This window comes from Camarhynchus parvulus, chromosome 2, assembly GCF_901933205.1.
Source record: "Camarhynchus parvulus chromosome 2, STF_HiC, whole genome shotgun sequence".
NCBI classification, from domain to species: Eukaryota; Metazoa; Chordata; class Aves; order Passeriformes; family Thraupidae; genus Camarhynchus; species Camarhynchus parvulus.
The window spans coordinates 63,516,776-63,543,679 of record NC_044572.1 but is presented as its reverse complement, the minus strand read 5'-3'; the positions used below and the strand labels follow the sequence as shown (position 1 = coordinate 63,543,679).

Genomic DNA, 26,904 nt, shown 5'->3' with positions numbered 1-26,904 from the left:
GAGCCCCGCGACGCAGCCTGCTACAGGAGCGGGGACTTCTCTGGAACACTGGCGTGCGCAGGGATTAAGCCCACCGCAGAGAGCCAGCCTGGTCTTTGAAGTGTTACAAGGGGAGGGAGGAGGTAAGTGTCGAGGCGAGCCCCCAGCCCCCCTGCTCGCCCCCGGGCAGCGTGCGGCGGCCCGCAAAGGGTTAAAGGCCGCCTTGGCCCGGCGGTGCCGTGCGTATGCAATAATCTGTGTGGCTCTCTTGGCCGACTGCCAGAGTGTTGCCTTGCCTCCTCCTCCTCCCTTCTCTCCCCCCCTTCCCTCCCCCGCACCCCCCCGCCTTTTGCATGAAGTAGGATCCTTGAGCTGTTGCAGAGGCAGCCAACTGCTCCATATTTGGCTTCTATTACCCATTTACATGCTGGAGAGCGGAGAGGGAGCGAGCGCTGTACCGCAGACATCATTTCTACTACAGTGGTGGAGACATCCCGGACCTGTGTCACTGCAGGGGGAAGGAAAAAAGCCAAACAAACAAAAAGCAGACCCAAGCCCCGTGATCAGCTAGGAAGACATTTGTGTGCGAGTCTCTCTCTGACCCCCCCACCCCCGCCAACCCCACCTCCACTGACACTTTACAGTAAGTGGCTTTTTTTTCCTCCTCTGCTTTCTGCCTCCCCCCCACCCGCCCGCGGCTTCTTCCCTTGTTTAGACTGCAAACCGCCGGCGATTTCCAGCTGGAAAAACACGGGGCTGAGGGGGCAGGGGAGCGCGCTGCCCACCCCGCCGCGGCGCTGCAGCCCGCCTCGCTGCGGCCGCCCCCGGCCCGCCACGGCCCGGCCCGGCCCGCAGGCGCTGCCGCCGCGGGCCCGGCCCTGAGGGGAGAGGGAGGGAGAGGGGGGCGGCCGCGAAATGGCCGAGGACGCCGCGCAGGGAACAGAGTGGGGATGCGGGACACGAGAGGAAGCGGGGGGGCCGGGGCGGCCCCGCGGCGAAAGCCGCTCGTACAGCCCTGCCCCCCCCGCCCCGCTCCTTCCTCCTTATTCACCCCCCCCACCCTTTCCCTCCCTCCCGCTTCCCCCCGGCCCGGGCGGGGTGTGGGTGTCCGCGGGGACGGTGGACATTTTGCGAGTCGCGGCTGCCCCCGGTGCGGTGGCGGCCTTGGGGTGTGTGAGACTGCGCGTGTGCTCGTGTGTGCGGGGGGGCGGTGTGCGGTGCCGGTGTGTGTATGTGTGTGTGCAGTGTGTGTATGTGTGTGCGATGTGTGTGTGTGTGAGCGTGGGGGCTCCGGTGTATGTATGTGTGTATGTCTGCGTGCGTGTGTGCGGTGCCGGTGCATGTGTGCGGGGGGTGCGGTGCCGGCTGTGTGCGTGGGTTGCCGTGCCGTGTGTGTGCGAGTGCGGGCGGGGGTGCGGTGCCGGTGCGGTGCCGTGTGTGTGTGTCTGTGTCTGTGTGTGTCTGTGCGTGCGCGGCCGGCGCGGCGCGGTGCGGGGGGGCCGTGCGGGGCTCGTACGCCGGGCGGACCCGGCGGGGCGCAGCGCGGGGCCGGTCGCCGGCAGGGCCGGTCGCCGCCACCGCACGGCGTATGTAGTACGGGGCTGGGCGGCTGCCGGAGGGTGAATGAAGCGAGGAGGAGGCGGCGGCGGCGGGGGAGGCGGCGCTGCCGCTGGGATGTGCCCGGCAGCAGCCCCGCTTCGCTTCACTCAGGGCCCAGGCCGGCTGCAGACGCCACCCGGTACTGCCGGGAGGGACGGGGCGGGAGGGATGGGGGAAGGGGGGCGGCGGGGCGCCGCCGCCCCGCTGCCCGCCCGCGGCCGTGGGGTCTGGCCGGCGGCTTCCCCAGGGGAAGCGGGGCAGGGGTTCCGCCGCCGCCCCGGGGCTCCGCTCGCCTCCAGTGGCGGCCGCTGCCCTCCTGCCTCTCACCGATCCCCCGCTGCCTCTGGGTTTGCTTGGGTCGGGTGGGGGTGGTTGGGGTTGCGGGGCTTTGGGGTTGGTTGGTTATCGTTTGGGTTTTGGTTATTTGTTAGGGTTTTTTTTTTCTTGTGTATGTTTTTTTTGGTTTTGTTTTTTTTTTTTGTTTTGTTTTTTTAACCCGAAGGCATCGTAATTTACCGGCAGAAAAACAAATAAATGACCCCGTGTACGGTTGTGGGTGCTGAATCCGTCAATGTGATTCCTGAGAATATATTAAAGTCTAAATTAAAGCGTTCTGGAAAAGCGTTAGCTCCTACTGTACTAGTAATAGCGATAATAATAAAATGACAGAATTGGGAGCGATTTACATGTTATTGAAGAGGAGGAATTACTGAAGAGTAATAATAGAAAAGAAAACAAGTCGGAAGCCCGTTATATAATGCACTGTGTAGACAACGAGAACGACAGGCTATTTTTATTTTGTTTACCGTATGCTGTGTAATAGGGACTCCTCCGAGCAGCATCTCTCCCCTATGAGCCCGAACTCCAGATAGAATTGGGGAAAAATTTTAGGCATTTCTTTTACAACCAGACGAAGAAATCTAGGTTTGTAAAACCTTCCTCTTTACAAATGATTTCTGTGTACGGAACGGGAAGGGTGTACAGGTAAATGACCTTTGCCGAATACCTTTTCCCTTTCATATGGTAAAGAAATTCATATTTTGTAAAGCAGTTTACACTTTAACCTTTAACGCTCATGGTTATGTATTTTATGCAGTAATGGTTACTTCACGCGTCAGATACGGTCGGGCATAGTGAGTTACTCTGCTGACACACTGATAAGTCAAGGACTTTTAATTTCAGTTTCGAATGAAACCGTCCCCTGAAGGAAAATCCCGACTTCATGTTAATCTATTTCTGTTCGAGTGATAGAGACGGTGCAGTTTTATCATATGGAGCAAGGGTTATGAATGGGGGAGAGGGAAACTGAGAATGGCCAGGGAAAATATTGCGCCGTAGTTATTTTTGTGATGCTGCAGGATAATAGTAGTAATTATACGTTACTGCACCTAATTTGTTCGTAAAACCGACCCGGCATTTTACGGATAGCAGCTGTTTTGAAAGGGTGGCTGTAATCTCCTCACTTTTTACATAAGGCAGAGGTCGATAGGTTTTCCTCCGTGCTCGGCTGTCTGTCTGTCTCTCTCATCATGTAGCGACATGTCAGCGGTGCAGGCTTTCAGCGCGCTTACTCCAGCCCTGATCAGTCATGTAATTAGATCAGGCTGCCATGGTAACAGACGGGATTCACCGTATTCACCGGCCAGCCAGGTGCGTGTGTGGCTGCCGGGCGACCCAGCGGGCTACCGCCAGCCCTGCGTGTGCCGCCTTGGTGGCGTACGGCCGGCGCGGCCACCGCCTCGGGCTTTCCGAAAATTGAAAGATGCCGGTGGTGAGTTCCTAATGGCCGAACTTCTAGGGAAGGGTGTTCTTTGCCCACTGGAGTGTCAGGCAGATGGGACCGTACGTGGCACGCTTAGCAGGTCAGCCAAATCGTCAGTTCCACTTGCGTGTGTTATTAGCAAATTAATGAAGGTGTGGTGCTTTGTAAAAATGCTTTTGGCTTATAGAGGCTTGCATGAAAGTTTCTTCAGAGTTTTCTTTTTTTTTTCCTTCCTTCTCTTCCCCCGCACTTCCCCCGTCTGTCTGGTTTAACTCTTTGGTGGCTGTAGCAGTGCTTGCTAACAGTTCCCATTCCAACATTCTCATCATAGGCCACAGGCTTCTTATTCTCCACTTCTGTACTGTACGTTACACCCTGTGGCTGGTGAGATGAAAATTGGTGATACTTGATGTCAGTATTGTCACTTTGGGTTTGTTAAAGCCTCCTCATGGTTCTTAGCAAGGTCTAGGCCCTTGTGTATGTTAGGTGAAAGCTGACTGCAGTTTCTCATGGTAAAAACAATTTTTGCCTCAGCAAATACTTTGTTTCTAGTATGGCTGTATATTTTGCATTTGTGCTCATCAAAATATTACAACCACAGAGCAGGAGACTTTCTGACACAGTTTATAGCAGTGTCAAAGGATATGTAATATAATTAGCTTTGAACTGCATGTTGCTCTTAAAAATGTTTCACCAAGCAATGTATATTTGCCTTCATTCTCATTGTTTGAACATGACTCTTTTAAGCCATTTTTCCATAAATGTAGGTATAATTTTTTAAAAGCACTAAATTTGGCACTGTGTTCTAATGTCATAAATCTGGAGTAACTCCAGGGGGATGGGATTGTGAGCCACTTACATGGGTGTATATCTCAAATAACTCCATTTATTGGATTTAATCCAGGCATGTAGTAGAGTAACCGAGCTCAGAAAGTGATCTGCTGCATATCACTGTTATTTTCTCTATATTGCTTTTCATGGCAAAAAGCACTGTGGGCTTAAATAGGATTTTTGCCTGATTAAGGAGCTGCATTAAGTGTCTATAGAAGTGGGTAACACCCCTACTCCAGTCACTAATCTTGGGTGCACTGACACTAATATTGAACTTGGCCTGGAGGATTTTGAGTCTCAGTGATGAGAAATCATCAGCACCCACAGCTCCTGAGTGTTTGTAGTACCAGGCTGGAACGTAAAGCAATCCAGAAATATATCAGTAAAATAGATATTTTAATCACTCTGATGGTAAAGCACTGGAGCTGGAGGAGGCAGCAATGAGAAATGCCTGTTGGTGGTTCAGCTGTTGTGGTGACAGGCAGTGGCGGTCTTGGTTTGGTGTGATGAGTTTGCAGGTCTCAGCCTGCCTGCTGAGCAGGAGTGTTTCTTCTTGGAGGAGTGAGGGGACAGGGTATTTGCAGGCAATTTCCTGCACTGAAGTGCAACTTCTCAGTGCCTCAGCTAACTTGCCCTTCTGGTTAGGAAGGAATATCCTCTGCTCGGTGCGGCCACCTCTGTTCTGAGGAGGTGTCTTGAAATAGAAGAGCTTGTTAGGAGGACTGGCTGGAGAGAGTGGAATAGTCACGAGCAGGACAGCTCCTGTAGTGTGAGCTTTTGTGTGCTGCATGCTGCTTATACATATTTTATTGTAAGACAAATTACCTGTGTGACTAAGAGTGTTAGAAAGTAATTATTTTCAAAAAGGCAATATATACATAGTTTAAAAAACTTTTCTGAAAAATAAACAGTGCAACTTTTCTTTTCTAGACTGATTGAATCTATTTGGAAAGGTTGAAAAAACTAGTTTTAAAAGACATTTGCAAGAGACATGGAATCTCACTTAACAAAATTTTTTTATGTAATAGATCCAGTGGCCTAGTTTCCCATTAATTAAGAAAATAGACACTTGAATGCAGTCACTTGAAAAGTGACTAAAGATTTAAACATTAGAATTTTAAAGTAATTGTCTTAGTAATATGTCTAGTAAAACAAAATCAAGGCCTAATTTTTCCCCTTTCTGAGGTTTAGCGGCGCATCTTAGCAGATGACAGTCAGGATTGTCATTGTTCATATGCACACTGCTTTTGTTGTGGTGTACTAATTGAGGGGGAAATGCAATAAAAAAAAGTGTGGCAGGCTGTAAAGGAAGTGCTTCTCAGGATTGCATAGATGGTCTGAAGCACTGGCTGGCTGCAAACCTACTCCAGCGTGCGAGGCAGCTGCCGCTGGTGATGCTTGAGAGAAGTCAGGCTGTGTGACAGCCTCAGCTATAACCACACGGGTTGTGAGTGATTTGCTTGTTCTGGAAAACTGTGCAGGTATGGTGTGTACAATTCAGAGAGTGCAGATAACAGATTTACTTGTAGGTCTCTTCTGAGACTGCTGTAACCAACTCTGCGTTAACAGATAAAGATATAATTAGAACAAGAAAGAGAAGTATGGCAGGCTTGGCACAGGTAAATATTTCATTGCACAAAACTGACTTGCTATGTTCCAGTGACTTCAATAGCCTAGGCTTTGCAAAATGAAAATCCTGTCCTCATCCTTTTATTTTACTTTTAAGCAAGACTCCAAATGTGGTAAATAAATAAACAGGTATTCGGTCAAGGGCACAGTATTTTGAAGTCTTATTCAGTGGTTCACATTCCTTATATGAGAAAATTGAAGATTTTTACATGGTTTTGGCTGAAGTGATGCATGACTAACATTTTAGAATGTAAGAAGCTTTGCAGATTCCTGATTTTTGCAAAAAGACTACAACTAGATCCATGACCGTAACTCCTTTTTGATCTCAGTGCATGTGCTGAGAATGTAATGCTTCATGGCTTTCTTTTTCTTTCAAAGCTGTAGTCTGAAGTGGTTGTACAACACATGCAAATCTGTATGTCTGCATTGGTCCCAGTCTGCAAAGTTACTTTAGTAGATGTCCCAGTGAGGGTTTTGCTGAATGAGGATTGATTAAAGAACCCATCTAGAGTTAAGTATGCGTGTAAATCCTTCCCTAAATAAGAACAAGTAAGTATGCTCATAAACTGAAACAACAGAAATGATTCTCAGTGAGGGAGAAATGGTCCCACTAAATCCTTTTATTGTACCAAGGGTGATAAAAATATTTGGTGAGATTCCAAGTGAAAACCCCAAATGTATTTTAGAGGTGATGTCAGCAGAAGTTCAGTGCTGGTTCTTCATGATTTTACTGGGCAAAATCACAGAAAAAAATTAAAAACTACATTGTTAAAGTTTTTCTTTGTTTATATTTTTTGGGAATTTACAGTAGTAGGCATCAACTGTAGCATGCCACCTTTAATGACAAAATAGTGTACAAGGTAAAGTCACATTTCAATGGGTGATTATTTTTCACCTAGTAGTAGTAATTGCAGCACTACGTTTTCAGAATGCTGCTGCTTCTCAAATAAAATATATTCTGTTGGCAGTGAAGACAGTCATCTCCACTTGCTTATGATTCTTCACCTCATTAAGATCACATTTAGGAAAAGAGCACTCTGAATAAATGGGCTCTGCTCTCTACTGGATGAGCTCTGTCTGCAGAATTAAATCTATGGTTTATTTGTGCTTGAGTAATAGTAAAAGCAGCCTCTCTCAGTCTTCATTGGGATATCTTAGTGTGTTGTAAATGACTGTAAATGTTGACTCTTAACTGTGTTTTTGTTTCTCTTTATTTTGGTTTCCATCTCCTCAACTCCTGGATCAACAGTCACATTGCAGGCCAAGCCAGATGGGCAAGCAATACAAGCTGTGAATTTATTCTTGACCCCGTAGGACAGTGACCACCATCATTTTTTTCTTCACCCTACAGTTATGCACTGCCAATAAGGTGAGAATGCAATGCTTTTTATTTCCTTCAGCAAGTGTACACTGTCTGCTCTGGGCTTTAGGCAAAGTGCACTCCTTCCTGGTGTCTGTGTGATTACCTACCTATGATAGGTTTGTACTTCCCTTGCCTGGCAGTAGAGGTCCTTGAGAAACTCTGCTCAGAAAAATGTCTTTAACTCTGGTGACTCAGTTCTGTGACTTACAGAACAGGTGGGTTCCAGATGGGTGGTTTTATGCTCACCTGAGGTCAGAGTGCATTCAGTTACTGGAAGATGTTAGTATGAATGGAAAAGTTGGCAGACTTTGAGTCTTGTTATAAAATGCTATGTGTAAAATTGAATAAATCCTTCCTTCACTTTTATGATCATTTTCAGGATTCCTGTTGCTTGTCGCCTACTTGGCTTTTCCACTGTCTTGAGTTTCTTCTGTGCATTAAACTTTGTCCAGCATTAGAATAGTTCCCAGGATAATTAGTCACTACTGATGTATCTGTGTGTCTTTTGCTCTATTTTGAGGAATGCTTTCAGTTCTTCTGATTTTCCTCCCTGGAATGCTGTTGCCAGACAAGATGTAAAAGTGCACATGTATCAGTCTGCTGCTGTCCCTTTCCTCTCTCTCTCCTTCCCATATGGTTGTGGAAAATAACTTGAAAAGACCAAGTCCCAAGACTCAACAATCATACTGCCAATAAAAAGAACATAAATTTTTATTTTATTTCTTTAATCTGATTGTCATTAAGCCAGCCTGGTTTTTTGGACCTATTCTGTGATTTTTAAGTGCTTGGGATTGGCAATGCTGCTAATGCTTTAAGAAAAAAAAGATAAAGGATCATAATAAAATTGCCTGTGTCTTTAAATAAAAGAAAATGAAATATAGTGATTGCTTGCAGAAAACCAAAGGGTTTCTTTTTTAAATTTACAATCTGAAAGCTTAATTACAATAGCATTCTTATTTATGTAGGGCTGATCAGAAAGTCTCCGTTGCAGAATAACTTCTTAATGTATACAGCATGTCATATAAAAGTATGCAGCGCATCATTTACATTTTATTGTGGCTGTGGGGAAGGGTGCTGTGTTTTAGAGGGAAGTTGCCTAGGCAAGTAGTGACATGCAAGGACAGGCCTGTTACAATTTCCAAAGGAGCTTGAATGGTGGGGGTGAGTGGTAGCCACTGTAACTTCAGATCAATAAGAGTTTCTCCAGAGTAAAAAACCCCACAAAGTGCCCATGACTGGCACACTTTGTCTTTCCATTTTGAAGAAAACTGAATTGGTAGCAGCTATTGACTTGGGACATCAAATAGAAGAAAGTTTTTTGTTATGATGTTATCAGTTACACAAAGCATTAAATTTTTTAAGATTAACTTGGGTTGTAGAAAAATGTGTTTATTTTAAGAAGTGATTACTGCTGGAAAAAATTATATCTCTTAATTAGAAGAAGTAGTTGTTTATAGGGCATTAGTCAAGTCCTATGAATAATCAGATTGTATTACCCACAATGTATTGCTAAGTCACCTTGGATATTTTAGCATCTGGTATTTTCTGCAATTACATTAGAGACAATATATTCAATGTTAAACAAATATTTTAGATTAAAAATGTAACCTAGTTAATCTGATGCAGAGGCATGATAGGAGTATAGTACTAAAATGCTGGTTTTCCTATACCAGCTCAGCTTGAAGTTTAGTATTGTATTTGTGGACCTTAGATTAGATTAGATTTGATTTAACTTCTTATTATTGGATATTTTAGTTACTGAGTTGGGGGTACCTCTGTTGACCTCATTTGTTCTCATTTTTTCTATGGAACAATCAAAATCAGGCCCACTGTATAGCTAAATAAGTGAAATAAAAGTTATTGGGATAGGCACGGCCTGCTTACAAACTTCTCTCTGTTACTGGAGGAAACAGGCAGGAGCTCACAGTAGTAACATGTGAAAGAAACATGACCTGGTACTGTGCAGGGAGCAGCCACAGATAGAGCATTTCATACTCACACTCATCATCTTTCTGGCTTTTGCATTTGTTTTGGGGTGAAGGTAGTAGCAAGTGCCCTGCTCCATTTTTGGCAGACCTGGGTTATGACCCTGGAGTCTGTCAGAGGGATGGAACATGGGACATGTTTGAAGGCATCCAAAATGCATCTCAGAAGCCATACTTGAGGCCTGATGTCCCTGCATGTGCATTCATGGCTTCACTCGTGTGAGGAATTACCCACTGTGGCTTCAGTGGGTAACATTGTTGTGTGTCAGCTGTCCAGGTGTGCTTACCCTTCTAATTCAAGCAGCATTTTCTGCAGAGCCAGCTAAGCATCTTGCCTGGATAAGGACATGGGTATTAGTAAAAGTAAAGCAAAAATAAATAAAAAGATACACCATGCTTTCTTTTTTATTTTTAGTTAATTTTAGCCCGCTCTGCAAAACATAGAGTTATTGTTATTAGTTCAGAGCATGCACTGCCTCCTTCCACGTAGGCAAATGACTCAATGCTTTCTTTTATACAGTTGTCTTGAGAGGATTTTGCATGAGGTACTGGACATTTTAACAATTAAAGAGTTCTTTTTAATCTTTTCTGTTGTCGAGTCACTTGATATTTATTAATCATAGTACTGGGATGAATTTACAGCTGCAGCCCATTTGTAAGAAATTTTTTTGGCTGAATTTTCAGTAAGTATGTCTGTATGCTACCTAATATAGCTAATTTTTTACATAAGACATAATTTCTGTTTTATGCAGACTTCTGGCTACCTCTCTCTGTAAACAGGCAACAGTCTGCCCTTTTAAAATACTTAATATTGAACATAAAAAGAACAAATCTGTCTCTATATTACTGTGTGCAGTGGTAGCTTTTTGGTTTTCATATCAGGGTCCTTTTATCATAGCTGGTTTTATTTCTTCCCCCATGCTCTTCATGAGGGCCTACAATATCTGTAGGGCTAAAAGAAGGTGGGCAATGGAGATTTCTAATGTGTTAAGTGAACAGCACAAGTGAAATGGAGTTGTGAACTAGCTATAACTGGATAGTAGTTAGGAATAATTTAATTTTTTTAAATTGTTTATGTGTGAGCAACTAAAAAGTCAATTAAATGAAGTGATGTGAATGCTGACAGATGTCTTAAAAATCAGGCTTTGTGGTCCCCTCACCTCAGCCATAACCTTTGATGGTTTTCCCCTGTTGTTCCTACTGCAGATACTGAAGGCCTGCTGTCTGACTGATAGAAAGTTTCATAACATGGTCTGAAGTGTAAATGGCATGGGGTGTAGTGGTATGCCTGCATAAAAACACAAGGCTGACATTCATAATGTAATATAAGGCACTAGCTGAGGTTTGATTGGCCTTCCAACTTGGTGTTTTTAAAAGGTGTATTTGCAAATGGAATGAGATTTGCTGTCCCACACTCTACAACTTGTTAGCATTCCTTTAAAAGTGTGGGCTTTTGGATGTTAGTGTGAGGAGATGGAGAGCCTCGATGTTTTGGGGGTGAGGAGTGGTGAGGTGTCTGGATGTGCTGTGCAGCTGTGTGCAAGCCTGAGCATCTGTGTGTGCCCTCCTGCTGCCCTCTGCCTTGGCTGTGCGTGTTGAGCAGGGGTGTGCTGCTGGGGTTTGCCTTGCCTTGAAACCAGGGCTGTGCTTTTGAAAGCAAGTTAGCCCTCATTACTAGGGGTATCATTTTGGTCTGAAATTAGCCCGGGTGGCAGCATCTGGATTTAAATGTGTTGGCTGAGGGGTTTCTCATGGTGAGACACTGTGATAGAGGCAAACCCTGAATTTGATAATTGCCTCTTTATTTTCTCATCTGTTACTTTTTTTGGAGCTAGCTGTAAACCTGACTTAAGGATTTATTGAGTCACTCCTTGTTCTATAAAAAGTACAAATGCCAAAGTGTTCCTCACTTGTATTGGAGTGTCGTTGTGACCATTACCACATTTTGCCTGTCAGGTACCCACATGTGAAGGCCTTTGTAGTTTTGTACAGCTAACATTTCTGTCAGGCCAGCTACTTGAAAGAAAGTCAGGCTTTAATGGAGAAGGATAATTACAAAAGCAGGCTTAATCTTCCTTTACTGTGCTCAGAAATTTTGTGCTACTGAACATTTTCTCATTGGTGTGGTTCCTTTTCAGTGGCATGTGTAGCAGCTGTCTAGAAAGTGTTATTTTTAAATGTATATAATAATAAATGCATTTCTCCTCTTCTGTAACCCCTGAACACATTTTCTGCTTGGTACTGTGCTGTATTCATAGCTTTCCCAAGGTAGTCTGACAACAAGTAGATCCAGAATGGTTTGAAAATTCAATGTATTCAAGGGGAAAACATCCTAGTATGTTATTGCAATAGAAGAAGTTGTAACTTTATTCTCCATGTACCACTAGCAGTTAAAAACCCATCACACTAATCATATGTACTGAATTTTTATTTACAGATTAGGAGGCTCTACTTTGACATATGACTAGCAGGGAAGCCCCTCCCTTTAACAGTTGTATGTCATCTGCTTCAGAGAACTAATTACTTGGCAATTCCCATTTGATAATTCCCTCTTTATTTTCTGATGAGTTACTTAACAGTGATGAGCTTGTTGAGCAGAATGCCGTGCTTAATCTGTGCTTCAAAAACTACAGTGTGGGCCTGGGGATATCATTGTTTCTGAAATGCTGTTTAGCCTTGCCATAGGAGCATTGAAACCACACAAAGATACGTGAGCAGTTCACAGTTAATGATCAGTTGAACATGAGTGATGCACAGCATCTGCCAAAAAATAAAGGAAGAGTTTACATTGCTGTTGCACTGCAAGCAGAAAGTTTAAATATGGAATTTCTCAAAAAAACCCCAAGCACCAAACCTAATGTAATTTAGATGCTCAGAAGCAGAAGCTTATGTCAGAGATATACCTTCTATGTATCGTTGGTCTTCTCCACTGAAATAATCAATTTAATGAGATTTTTTTTAAACCACTGTTTATTGTAATACCTATCCAACAGCTTAGCCCACTCCTGGTGGTTATTGTATTCTTTTAATATGAGATACTTTAGTAAGTTTTTACTGTGTTTTCTCTGCTGTTACCTGTCTTTTTCATTCTTCTCCAATTCCTTTTCACATTCTTTTACTCCAGTGGCCACAGCAACCCTTGTTCCTGGCTGGGGAATGCATTAGAAGTCTCACTGCTAATTACAGCATCACAGTGTTTCTAGAGGGTACCTAAGTTCAGCAGTGCTTAGCTACAGTACCAGGCGAGGGGATTTATGGGGTGAAATGACATCAGCCTGCTGATGACAGTCATGGTAAGGTCACAGTGAGTCTCTCTTGCAGATCAGGAGTCAGATGGGTCCTGTTCAGTCCCAGTGTCTCTGAAATTCAACCATGCTATTGAATTTGAATAAATTTTTTTTACTGGTTTCAGTGGAGAAAGGTTTGTGGATCATCTACAGTCACTTTGACTAGATGGTGGTATTATTCTACTGATACTGGTACCTGAAGATTTCCATTGAGGCTGAGCCAGTGCTATAAGCTGAGAATTGGGCTATTTTTCCTTTATTAAATAAAAATACAGTATTTTTTGTATTAGCTCACATGACATTGCATCATCAGGCTTGCTGATTTATTAGATACTCACAATGATATCTCTTGCCCAGTACTGGAAACTGTGTAAAAGGATTGTTTTATCAATGAGAAAAAACTCATTTGTACATAGTTACATGTGTTTTTGTGAAATTAATCAGAGGAACAGTAGTTTTATGAAACATATAATTCAGAACAGATTAATCTACTTTAATTGTGTTCATGAAGTACACCAGCTATAAAATCTTTTGAAAGGAATATTAATCAAGTTGATCAAAGATGGCTTGAAGTACGGAATTCAAATATGAACACAATTACAGCAAATATACAGACAGATAGAAAGTAGCTCGGGAGATTATTAAAAAAAATACTACAAAAATAAGTCCCGTTTTCATTTTTGCATTTTTTAAAAGAATATATTGTGTTTTAGAAGCAAAGATACAAGAAGAAAAACCAAATACAATTTGAGATTTTATAAAACGCAGTGAATAAGCATTTAAAATAGCATAATAACACAAGGAGTCAAAACCTCACAGAGGGTCATTGAACCATTTTTCAATTTTTTAAAACCTATTTTTCATTCTATTTAATATTTTAATGACTCAAGGTGTCTCAGGTAGTGCTATATAGGCATTGCTGAAAATAGAAATCCTCTGCAACAATCAGAAAAGAAATATGACTTTCTTCGGATGCCTCACCTGTGATATGAAAGGTTTGCTTACACTGACAGGACTTGTCCCTTGACAAATCCTTCTACAGACCATTACAGCTTTTGTGGATGGACCTTCATCCTGAGCTGTGGTATCATATTTATTTTCCAGAGGCAGCCAAAGAGTTATTAGATGTTGATTTAGACAGATTTTCATCTGCCTGCCTCAGAGGTGTCTAAGATTGAACTTCAAAGTGTTTGGCCCTAGACACATGGATACATGCCAATACTATTTCTATCAATAGTTATGCCAGTGAAACATTAACATATGTATATTGTGACCATGATCTTCAGTTAACCCAATATTTTAATTACATGCTAATGCATTGAAATTTGGCCTCAGGTTGAAAACAAAGAAAACCCAACTCACTAACATACGGTGGAGGTTTCCCTGCTGACCACTTCTGTTCTCTCCCTTGCACCAAATAAAATGGTAGGTTCTCTCTACTCTATTACAAGGATTACCTGATACATCCTAGATACTGTGTTTCTTTCCTCTGGATTCTCTTTTTCCTTTTTCTCACCACCCACCCTGTTAACATCACTCTTCTGTAAGTAACACCTGCTGATGGACTAGCCGAGGATGACCTGCTTGGTCTGGTCATACGATTTGTGTTTGCATGTCCTTGATTGCAGAACTGAGAAGCTGCTGCACCTCTCTGTTTAGGACTTGTCTGCTTCCTCTTTGAATCACGGTTGAGTTTCACGTTTCCTTCTTGCCACTCTTGCTAAGCTTTCTTGGATCTCTGCTGTGATCTGGCCTGATATGGCAGTCTTGGAAATCACATATGACTTCATTTGTAAACTTGACAGTTGATTAATTAAACTGGGAGGAGGTAAGTGACCTATGAGTATGTGTAACACGTGTCCTGTTTTACAGGGAAAGAGGATGATAGTGGAGCTTACAGTACAATAATCTCTAGTTTAAAATTATACTATATGATGTTTGGATAGCTCACAAATGCATTAGAAAAGTGTCATAAAACAGATGTGATACTGCAATACTGGAAGAACCGAAGGAGTAAAAGTCTGCATTTTGCTCCATGTTTGCACAAGATGACAGAGTAACTCATTCTTGTTGTGTGGTCTTCAGGTGTAAGAGTGATAGAACCAACATGGATGCCTCCTGCCATTTGTTTGTCACCACTGGTTTATTTTGATTGCACCTCAGTAGCAGGCTCAGAGGGAATACGATGTGTAGTGACTGAGCAAATTAAAGTAATTCCTCAGTGAAAGTATGACATTTGTTACATGAGGTTATTATCCAGATGTTATCTGTTGGCTTACAGTGAGAAAGAGCCCTAAGGAAAATTGAGGTGGGTAGAAGGTGAGCATCTGAAATACATTAAACATCAGCAATCAAGTACAACCCTGTTACCTAAGGAGTCAAACTTGGTGAATGTCATGTTGGCTGTATGGAATGGGAGAAATGCAAACTAAGACACACTTCTGCTATGTGTGCAGCTCTGCTATGAAGTACGTTCATCTGAGCTGTCAGCTGGCTGGCTGCAGTGTTTGGTGCTGTTTATACAGCTCAGCCAGGGTGTCTTTATGAAACCAGCAGTGCTGTGCAACCTAGGCTGCAGCAACCAGTGGTTTTATGCTGCTGTTATTTAACACGAAGGGTGCGTGTTGTGCAACGCACCGAGGTGCTCAGCCAAAGGCTGTGGTGAAATAAGGGGTCAGGTTCCCACCTCTGTTACTTACTTGGGTGGTTTCAATGGAGCCATGTGGGTGTAAATGTGGTGTGATAGAGTCTGGGGCCTTTGGCGTGTGTCTGAGCCTCTGGGCTCAGAGCTGACGCAGACAGGTCAGCACTGCTGATCACACAGTGTTTGTTTGGTGGGAGTAGAGCAGTCACTTGGCTTTTCCTTCAAGTGGAGAAGGACTGAAAGTTGTTGCTCAGACAAATGTCATCAGTCTTCTTTTCTTCCTGTGCTTCAGGTGGATGTGTTGGTGAATAAGTAATCTTTCTTTACATAGCCCAGTGTTTTGCCTTTTTATTCTTCTGTCCTGTTTTAACCATTTCCAGACTTCTTTCTCTTGTTGCTGGCCAATTGTTTTTATCTTCACCGCCTTCTCTACCAAGATTCTCCTGTGCTCAGCAGTTTTCACTGCTGCATATCTGACCTACTTGTATACATCTCCCTCACTGGGTTTGTTACCGGCACAATACTTAGATTTTGTGTTGACCCTTTCTTCCCTTTGAATTCTGTGTGTGTTTCTATGTGTCTAAAATGCCCTTCTGCTTAGAGTGTTTTGATACCTCAGTAGTTTTCTGCAAAAATGCAAATTTGAATGTTGTTACATCTACCTGTCTTCCTTCCTAGTTTAGTCATAGCTGGATTCTGAGCTTTGCAACCCCAGAGATCTGCCTGGACAAGCCTTTCACTCCATGCAGCCTTCCGCTCCTCCTCATGGGAAAAGACCATTATTTCTTCTCTGAAGCTTCTCTGTGGGTGCCTGTTTCTCTGGCTGAACATTGGATTTTCAGTCTGTGTGCCCCTGCCAGTCTTCCCTGGTTTCCAGCTGCAGTGTCTCTTCAGCAGACATCTTGCTTTTTAGGCTTGTCAGCTGATCTCTAACAAATCAGTAGCATATATTTGTTTGTAAAATGTTATGTGCTGGCATTGTTAAAAAAACACAAACAATGAAAACCACAAAACCAAAACTCATTCAGTTATTTTCTCGGTACCTGAGCATGAGCCTGGGTCATTTGCTTATAAAATAATGGAGAACCTATTACTTTATTATCATATCATGTGATCTTCTAATCAAAGGATTCTTTTACTGTATTAATAGCAATAATTCAAATTGTTAATGTAAATTTTAAAAAATGTAATACCGTTTTCATGTATCATACTGATGGGTCAAAAGTAGCAGCTTGAGCACTTTTCTTTGGGCTTCTTTATCATCACTTCTCATACCGTGACTCTGCTCCAGTGATAAAGTTCTCTAGTAATAGGTTGTGAAATATAAGTTAAATCAAAAAAGAATTTTTAAAAGCACTTCATTCAGAAAAAGAAAATAAAAGTGACATAGTATGCATTTTGAGTGAGGTTCTTCAGAGAAGGAAAAATTCCTGGACTGCTATGGAGAAGTACCAGAATGAAGCACCCACTGAATGAGTGAAGTTCACTTAAGGTGTGAAGTGGAAATATGTAAGAGGGGTTTTTAAAATTTTTTTTTCTTTTTTTTTTTTGTGTATCAGCATGCTTTTGCCATGAACTGATTATTGGAATGATACTGTGGTTACAGTAGATTTAAAAAACCACAAACAATATAATAATTATTTGATTGATAATTCTGGAGTTGGTATGTTTTCTCAAAAAGGAGGCTTTTGACTAAACCGGAAACCATCAAAAATAACTTCTATCTGGAAATTGATAACCCTTCTTGTTATAAGTTAACAACAAAAAGATACAGACTAAGGGATATTAGAGTAAAATACACATTTTCCAAATTGATTTACTCAGTGAATTTAACAATAGTGTGAGTATAGTTAGTTTCACTTTTTCTGTATGTAGGCAGTTTCTCGAGGTGAGAAAAACATCTGAAAAAACCCTCAACCTCATGGTTATAAGATCATAAAAACTGGTGCAGGGAGCTTGGAGGTATGAGTTACTACTTTTAAAGTCCTCTTTTAAAAACAACGCTAGACTCCATATTGATGGAGTGCTTTTAAAGGCAGTGCCCTTTTAATCAGCAAACAGGTCCTCTGTGCATCAAATAATTAAAAATAGAGCAAAGTTTCTGAACAAGGCGTCTGGCAGAAGCGTCTGTACTTCCATCTGTGCGTGATTAGCAGAATGTTTCATGATATTTAAATAGCACAAGCTTTGCTCTCTTTTTTATTATTTGTTGTACTGAAGACCTGTTTGCTTGTTAAGTGGTCTTTTTTGAATAGTTACTGGCAAGGAATCAGGAAAGTGTATGAAGACATCTTGTACACACTGCAAATGCCAAATTGTCCCTTTTTTCAGAGACACTGCCCTTACTATTTTTTTAAATTTTTTTTTGTTTGGAGTTTTACCACATCCCTCACTTGATGTTTAAATTTTCTTAAGGACCAGTTGATTTCAGAGGGAGTTGAGCAGGTATTTCTGCCCAGAGACTGCAGCCTGGCGGCTCACGGGTGTCGCTCTCCCTGGGAGGCGTGTTGCCGTGCAAGTACGCACCAGGGTGCACTTGCAGAGTACGTGTGGCGGCTCAGCTCTGCAGCTCCTGCCTCTAATCTGCTGTGCATGCTGCTCTGGAGCCTTACCCTTTCATGGGGACGTAATCAGCCAGGCAACAGCTTTCCAAGTGCTTTTGAGGCCTTAAGCTGGGACTCCTCTTTGCTGGCAGTCATTCAGCATCAGATTGTGTGCTCTTCGTCTCTGGCTAGCAACGCGGCGCTTTGCAGTTGTAGCCACTGATTTCCCTCTGTACTAGTAAAGATTTTGTGTGTGTTTTACAAAGGCCTGTACAAGAAGGTATGGAATGAAAAGAAGCTGCTGTCTGGATGCTGAGTGCATTGCTATAGCTGGCTGAGGGCAGTTCTGTTATGTGCAATGCCCTGTTGTTGGGTGCCGGCAGGTTGGCAGGGAGCTGAGACGCTCGGATAGGCTCAGAGGTCCTTTATGGAGAGCCAGTATTCAGTCTTAGGACAATCTGTGGTCTTGGATGGGCATGGAAAATAAGAGCTTTAGTGGTGTGTGTAAGTGGTGTTTACTCTGTAGCTGGGCTTTTCGTTGCTGGGTTTTTCTTCTTGTGTTTGAGGAAAGCTGTGGTGTGTGATGTGTGAGTACTGACCTGGGTCGTCTCTTAACTTCAGCTAAAAACTTCAAAAGAAACTGTGGTTACTACTGAGAGCAAAGCTGCCAACCTGTCAACATAAATGTATAAATTCTGCGTGTTTGCACCTTAGAAAAAAAACCACTGAAACACCTCGGCTGTGAAGAAAGAGCGCGCTATAAGCCTCTGCGCAGAGTTCACCCCACTTCACCTGGTTAGTGCTGTGTTACTGGTGTCCATCACGCTGTTTCTGGCCCAGGTTCTGCAGAGCAGAGTGCTCTGCAGTCTCACAGCAAGTTCTCCTCAGCAGGTTTATATCTTACATGGTGAAGTTGTTGAGTTTCAGGGGGGCAGTGATAGGATCACTTTGCAAATACCTGTCCATTGCCATCATTCAGCTTCGGGTCCGGGGAAGGCTTGAAGATGAATAGATATATACAGGGAAGTACTGGAAGGGCAAGAGAAGGAACTAACATGCTTCACTGTAAAAACTGAGGGTAACATGTATGCCCATTCCTTCAGCTAAACCTCTCAACTAATGCATGAAGCAGTTGCACTCACATTTTACCCACACTGCTCTTAAAAATCAGTTCCCTTAATAATTGATTTCTTCAGAAATAAGAATTACTTCTAGAGCTGATTCTTGATTAGTGCAGTTTGGTGGGTCTAATATTAGCATCTTTCCAGGAGCAGGGAGGAGAGAAAAGACTCGGGTTCATTTTAAAAATATTCATGAAGTTGTGTTGGTAGGTTGGTTAAACTAAGCCAGGTTTTGTGTTTTGCTCCTAGTATTTGTTCTCAAAATATGCCATAATGCTTTTTTGGAACAGCTTCAGCAAATCTTGTGAATTTGAATTAATTAATATTAGTATGAGTTTCATATGGTTCAACAGAGCTTGGGGTTTTTTGTGTCTTCTGTCATGCCCAAGGTGCTCCAAGCACTTTAAAATAATGAGTTCAGTTATAATAATGCTGAGGCTCTGTAGACACGCAGCCATTCTTCTGAGTGTAAGGAGATCAAATTCAAGGGTAGCTTTTTTGATAGGAGTGAGAAGAATACTGCTTGTGATGCTAGTAATACCCCGGTATTTTTTCAAGAGCATTTGTGACAGGCTCCTTGTTTTGGTAGACTAGATTTTGCTGTTTATTACTAAATTTATAATTCTCAATGCACTGTAAAGAAAGTGAAGAAGAATTGCAGGACACATATTCAGAAACTGTTGTTCACACCTAATTCTTGTATTTCTAGCCCTGATTATTTGACATGACATACTACATGAAAAATCTGGGAGCCCTTGATTTCCTGAAACAAAACCAAACCTTCCTTTTATAGCCCTGCAAAAGTACATTGTATCTAAGCAGGTAAAGTGGAATTCAGCCTAGGATGGTAGGATGCTGTAGATTTGTGTGGAAAATGATGGTTCTGTTAGTTGTCTGCAGGACTCCAGAGGAGAGAGAGGGCCTTGTATCACTCAAAACCAATTCATTTCAGCTGGCAGGAGAGAAGTATGGACAGCATCCAACATACAGCCATCTCAAAGTACAAAGATTATAATGGAAATGTTGATGACCAGTCAGTATTGATATATTAGGAAGTATTTATATAACTCAGTGTTGTTGACTACTGTAGAAATGTTGTCTTAGGCCCCGTTCCTACTGGCGTTCCTCCTGTTGACTTTTGGAGTGTTAGGATCAGACCCCTTTGGCTCAAATTTGGAGTGAATTTAGACTGAAAGAAGCATGCATGTTCTGCAATCACCCTCCACTTTTGGAGGGAAGAATGGAGGAAATAACTGACTTGTGCAATGGCACCAAAGTTCTTTATGGCATCATCAAGCTGTACACTGAAAATAAAGCTTTCCTTAAGCTATTTGAGATATTTCATTTTGATCTAAAGCCTAAAGTGTTCCCTCTTAATGGAAGGCTCAGTGTGGTTTTGATGCTTTCCTTGTGAAGCTGTTCTTTAACAAGGAGAAAAATGTATCTAATTAGCATGCACCTTTCTGTATGTGGATTATTATGCATTCATTATTTTAAGTTGGTGCTATTATACGAAAGTTTCTCCAGAACTTTGGCAACTTGGTAGAAAGGATGACAGTTCAGTGCATTCTCAGCTGTGCAGCTCTGAAATATGTTGCTTTTGAAGACACCTACATGTTACAGTAAAAATACCCCTTACAGCCAACGGTGTGTGACCACAGTCTAGGTAATCACAAAAGAAATAGATTCAACTAAATACTGAAACAGGAAAAAAAGAGAGTAAATTTTTTAAAGAGCAGTAGAAATGATGAAAGACATAATTACTATTCTATGAATATGAAAAAAAGGCCCCCCAAACCCCACAAAGCTCAAGGGTTCACTATATGTAAAAGTCACTCTCAGTTAGGAAATATATATCTGAATACTGAATATATTCTAAATACTATATATTTGATTGACATTCAGGGCTCAGTTGTACTCCAGAAAAAGAACATATGTGTAGCTTTGCTAGAAACAATGAAAGACAATTTGGGGAAATGCAGAAGTACTGCTAGAAAAGCTGAATGCTACATTTCTAAGTAAAATGCCATGTGACTAATATAAGTGCTCTTCTGTCCCAGATAGGGCTTCTGAAATTTTAAGCAGATAGCAAAAATTTACTGTTTCACATTTCATAGATAATAGTTGTTCTGAATGCTTTAAATAATACAGGAAATGTAGTGTGACAAACTTGACATTTGAATATTAATATTGATACTGAAACAGTTCACCACAAAGAATGCCAGGGCTGCAGGAGGAAGGATAGCATTTTGATCAGATAAAGACACAAAAGTTATAAAGCCCTTCATATACATTGAAAAAAAGGCCTTGTGAAAACTGTGACAAAATAACCTTTCAGGATTAGACATTTTATATCCTGTTTTGGTAATATTTCTGCAGGGAAAGTTGGAAGCAAAGAGACATCTTTGCCATTTCTGTCTTCCCCCTTCCTCCTCCACTTGCAGTTTGATGAAGACTATTTGAAATAAGGTTAAGAGGACAGGGCTATAAAGTGTTTTGGGTTCACTTGTACAAATATGTGAGTGGACGTGGGCTCAAGAAAAGACTCATGGGCATGTATACTCTGTGGTGACCCATCTCAAACTTGCTTGAGATGCACTGTAAGTTATCCTCTGTAAAGTTGAGATTTGGCAAAAGGTTACTTTATTAAAGAGAGGCTTTTCTTTTCTAAACATAAAATAGTGCTGACAGTCCCTTTTTCCTAAACAGGCAAGCTTGCTCTCTCACATCTGTGTACACATGAGTGTGTGCACAATCCCTTAGTATAAATTTATTATGGCTTGCTTGATTTTTGTAGCTATATGTGGTGAGACCAGGAGAGCACAGCCCTTCAGGTATGAGTAAGTTTCAGCCCACCTTCGTGACTGAGCCCAAGGACTGTGTCCTCTTTTTGTTCACAACGTCCCTCAAAGAGGATACAAAATAAAGATATAGACTGGTGAAAAGTTGATGATTGCAAGCAGAAGAGGCCAGCCCAAGCCAAGCCCATGGAAGGAGCAGGAATGTTTCTGTTCTGTCGCTCTCTGCAGTGCAGTGCTGGTGTGGATGTGCCCCACTGTTGATAAATCTCGTAGTGGCTTTTGGCAGTTGTTGTTATAGAGATGATTTGGTAAGTCACTTAGCTGGTTGCAGTACTGATAGGTACATTGCTGTCCAAAATTCCTTCTCAGTGGAGTATGTAGAGTACCTTTTTGGCTTTGTATGGGTAGTATAGATTGTACCAGTTTGATTTTAGCTGTTTAGCTATATGCAAACTAGTTAAAGGCGTTTTATTTTTTGGGACAGGAAGGAAAAGTTTGTCAGCCTCCTTTCTGAAAGTGTTTTGGTAGCTGTGACCACTTTTTCCCTTCAAAAATATATCTTGTGCTTTCAGACTCTCTCATTTTCAGATGTGATTAATGGTAATTTTTATCTTTAGAATGCAAATGGAATTTTTAGCATACTTTTTCACTTTATAATGCTTCTTTCTGCACAAACTGCTTACCAGACAAATTAAAAAGACAGGTATGTATTTAAAACCCAACCAACCCAATGCAAAGTACATTTTACCTTCTGAAATATTTATATACTTGTAGTTGTAGGTGCTGCAACATATTTATGTGGAAGTGGCATCATGCTGCTTTGCCAAGTGTTAGCAGCTCCCTTTAGCTGTGTGTTGCTACTGTAGGCAGGAGGAAATGTTGGGCAGTTCACTGGAATGATGGCAAAGCCTTTTTGTCTCAGTGTGGGTAACCCATACGGGAACAACCCCTCTGAGGTACCTTCTGCAGGGAGCTGTTTCCTGTTGAGGAATCACAGATCCCTGGCAGTTGTTGGTATTCCTGTAAAAAGGGTGTAACAGCACCACTTGTATTAAGAAAGGCAAATCTCCTGCTGCCATGTACAAAGCAGGCAGACTCCTGACCCCTCGGTGATGCCAATGGCATTTCAGCCTGCCCTGTGAGTTGTTAAACTCGTTAGGCACAATCTCATTTTCACAAGGGAGACCTGGACTAAGATAGTAATGCATTGGAGATCTTACTCTCCAGGGCTGTGCAGTTTGTAAGGTGATTCACAGCATGTACAGAGGGAATGGAAAATGTTATCTTGGAAGCATTCCAGTGTGTTATTTTGAAGTCATTTGCTCAGGCACAAATGCTGGTGATTGTATGGGAGCCTCTAGAGCTACAGAGTGGAAGGTGAACCTCCTATACCTTAGGTTAGGCTGTAACTAGTAAATGACATTTTATTCTGTAGCCACCTATTCAACTGACTACTCAGACCTCTGTTCCAAATAGAAACCAAGAAAATAAAATACTTCTGAGACTTTGGCCTGTTACAATATGGGTTGCTGCTGCAGGTGATTATATAGATCTATTTTACTGCCTGTTCCCCATGCCAAAATATAAAAAAGTGTCTTAATTTTGACTGCCCAGAAACACAGCCCAAAATGGGAGTAATCATACTGAAACAAATTACTTTTTTTACATTCTGTATTTCCTCTATTTCTTCCACTGTTTCTCAAACTACTACTGCCAGTGGTACAATAATAGGTTAAACTAACTTAAAAAAAACTTATAGTATAGCTGCTCAAAGGAACATAGAAGTAAATCTTGTAGTGTAAATAGTAGTGTTGAGACACATTTATCTTCTGATTCAGTGTCTGAACCTGCTTCCTTGATATTAGTGCAAATTAATGAAATTAGGATCATACCTTTAAAGAAATAGGAACAAAAAAAAACCCCTGAACCCCAACAATTGTATATTTGAGCTCACCAACATAAAAATGGGACTGAAAAATTGTGACATAAGCCTAAGCATCAGCTAATTGTGATGGTGAATGGAATAATCTTCCAGGGAGCTATGAGTGACCAATGTATTATTGTGCATGCGGGCCCTATTAATCCATAGAGTACTGACAGAGCATATGGTAGCTGCTCCAAAACATGCCATATATAACATGCTTTTTATACTGTTGTGTAAACTGCATTCTAATGTGTAACTGAGGATATAGGTAGTCTTAAAAAAACCATTTTGTGCTGTGGCATTTGCTAATAATATGGTATATGGCCAGGAGGATGTACAGTAGATATTCAAATTCAGTATGCTGCAGAATTTGTGAATTTGCATGTTAAAATACTTGTCATTTCTGGAAATACCCTGAGGTGTAACTATCCACAACCTTCCTCTTCTAAATTATTATTAAATACTTGTTTTCAAAGCTGAATCTTTAACCATTTCGAGTATGAATTTCATTGCTAGTGATTTTAAAATCTCATAGTCAGGACTGTGACCCAGAATTTTTTTTACCATTTCTGCTGTCCTTTTGATTATTATGTGTGAAGTACCAAAGCCTGTGTACCTCAGTGCTGTTCATTACCCTGCCTTTTGGAAAAATTGAGGAAGAGCTAGGAAGAGACACGGGCAGGACCAGAGAGCCTTATGCAGTTCAATACAGAGATAATTTCTCCTGGTATCACTTGGCTGAGGAGAAATAAATTGCTCATGCCTCTGGTCAGAACTATGTAGTAACATGTGAACCCTTGGGAGGAGGGTGTTCAAACCTGGGAGATGTCCTTCCTGGGGGGACATTTTGGAGCCTCCAGGAGTGAATCATGGGAGTGCTGGGGCTCTTTCATCTCAAACTGTGAAAGCTGGGGCCTCACCTGCCTGTGTGCTGTTCAGAGATGGGGAGCTGCCTGCAGGTAACCAGATTTTAATTTTTCAGCCTGCCCCTGCAGCAGCTGCTCCTCATGGGTTTTTTCGTGCTGCTCTGTGCTGCTGCAGGGTCAGGTTTCCCCTGAGAGCATATGCTTGTGGGTGCTCCATGCCAGTGCTGCACCTGAGGTATGGGGTCAAAATAGGAATGAGGAATGTGGGGGCTGCCTGTGAACCTGCTCACCTTCTGCACACTTTCAGGAGACCAGGAAAATAAGGCAACTAATTTCTAAGGCTGGAGTTTGTTTAAATACAACTCAAATGTTGCATAATGTCTATTACCTAAATTTTTCTATCCTTTTGGAACGTTGCCCCTCAGGGATAACTGGATACAAGTGTTGCACTGCATGTGCATAAAGGTGGGAATATTCCTACAGGCTGCGGCAGCCCTCGCTGGAGGTTGTGAGTCGCAGTATTTGTTTGCAGTGTAATGGTGGGTTTTAGTTTGTACTCTGTGGTGGCAGCAGTGACCAGTGACTATGGTCTGTGAACCTGTTGACTTGGAGCCTGCCTCTGAAGAGCAGGGACTCAGGAAAGCAAAGCTGGCTGTCAGCTGGTGCAGTCGTTCTATGGCGGGCTTTGCTTTTATCAGGAAAACCTTGCAAGTGGGAGAAGATTGAAAGCTTGCTTAGCCTTTCTGCAGGTGAAGAGAGGTCATAAAAGTTATTTTTTTGGGATGCCAATTGTTTTTTAGAATTCTAATTATACTGTTTCATTTTAATGTAACTTTCCCTGGTTTTTCCCCTCTCCATTTTGAGTCAAGTAGCACTTCTGTCTTTCTATTTGACTATATGTGCAGTTGTTGCTATCCAAAATTCTTTATTGATCTAATAAAGTAGTTAAATGAGGTGACTTTGAAAATATAATAGTATAGCTAAGTGAATCTATATAAAAATTAATGTTTAACAGAGAGCATCTTTGATAAAGTTAGCAAACATTCTGTGAGCAGTGTTATAGTTATGACTGTTTTCAGACAACTTGAAAGCTTTCTGGAGAACTCATTCTCTGGAGTAAAATGTTTTCTGCTTGTTTCTGTTATGAAAGGGAATAAAGTGTTACTGTTGTCAGAATCCATTCATTTCTCATACCTTGTAGTAAATGATAACACTCCCCTTCCTATTTTTGAGATCCTGAAACATGGAAGTGAAAAATGCTTCATTTCATTATTTAGATATAGGCAAATAATAATGTTTTCCCCTTTTCTTGCGCTATTTCTGACTGCTCTTTAAAAATTCCACTGCACCCCTGGTAGGTGAAATGCTATGGGCCTGAAACAGGAGAAACCATTTCTTTAAGTTCAGCCTGGCTCATATCTGAATGTGCTGCCTCTCATGCTTCACTGTGAATCCACATCAACCCACTGGTGTGATAACATGGAATGAGCTGCAGTCATCCAAACCTTTGCTTCATCTTGAGCAGTCGGGCTGGCAGGAGTGGAAAATGCTCCTCAGCAGCAGGTTTGATGCTTAGGAAACCTGATTTAGGAGTAAATTCTTGCTCCGATGGTGACAGCCTTGCTCCTGCCATGTGCCATTGGTGACAGAGGAGGAGCAGGAGGCCATGCCAGGCTGGGTACCCCTGGCATGGGCCCTGCCCACACATGGTTGCAGGGAGGAGCTTGATGGGGGGTAGAGCTCTTCCTGCTGGGATTCATGGCGCCTTGCTGGAGTTCAGCTGAACAGTGTAATTAGTATCATTTTAGCTCCCAGTCAGCTGTAATAGGTACCAGGAAGCCGCCTCTCTTTGCATAACCTATTAGAAAAGCTATTTTACTTTCCTACACGTATGCCTTATATGGAAGAACTGGTGGCGTGGTGATTTGTCAGGAGACTGCATGAACTGCATTTTCCAGTGTCACAACTGGCAACTGTGAAATCTGCATCAACATGCTTGTACCATTCATCCTTTAGGCCAGCTAGGGGAAAGTACTGCTGGGTGTGCAGGGTGCTCATACCTGAGCTGGGGGCAGGTGCCTACTCTGATCCCCACTGGTGTCAAGGGAGTTAGTAGTTGAACTAGGGAAGCTGATTTGGGCAGTCTTCCAGCCTGAAGGATATGAGGCAAAAATGGATGGGAGGAACTGTAAGTGATATGAGGGAAGCAGTAGGCTAGGAGAAGTAGGGTCCAATAAAATCAAGTAATAAAATACATCCATAAAACTGCAAGACCTGAAGTTTGAAACAGTAGCTCTGTGCTTACATGCTTGGCACAACTTTCATTTCTAATTTGTCTGCTTCCTTCAGGCTTCCTCTTGCCAGAGAGGTGGTCTGTATGCTCCCTGTCTGCAGCTGGAGAGTCCCTGGTCTGCTCATGCCAGTGGTGATTGAGAACCACAGGGAGATAAAGAGTTCTCCCTGTAGCAGTCATTGCTCTTGGGTGGGTGTGCTTGGCTGGTTTTCCAGATCATAGACTTCAGGCAGTAAGGCATTAGAAATATTATAGTCTATTAAATGTACTGTGGAGC

General features: G+C 42.2%; 1 protein-coding gene across 10 annotated transcripts in view; it reads left to right on the top strand.

Annotated features, from left to right (window-relative positions):
* ATXN1 (ataxin 1) overlaps window positions 1–26,904 on the top strand; it is a 224,483-nt gene that overhangs the window by 7,481 nt on the left and 190,098 nt on the right. For 6 of the 10 annotated variants that reach the window (XM_030971055.1, XM_030971060.1, XM_030971065.1 and 3 more), the window contains exons 1-2: window positions 343–622; window positions 7,050–7,169. The gene's annotated coding sequence lies outside the window, so the exon portion shown is untranslated. Of the gene's footprint in view, window positions 1–40; window positions 123–342; window positions 623–1,505; window positions 1,718–3,928; window positions 7,170–26,904 lie in introns of those variants that run through there. The other 4 variants (XM_030971059.1, XM_030971061.1, XM_030971064.1 and 1 more) reach the window with 4 other exon arrangements.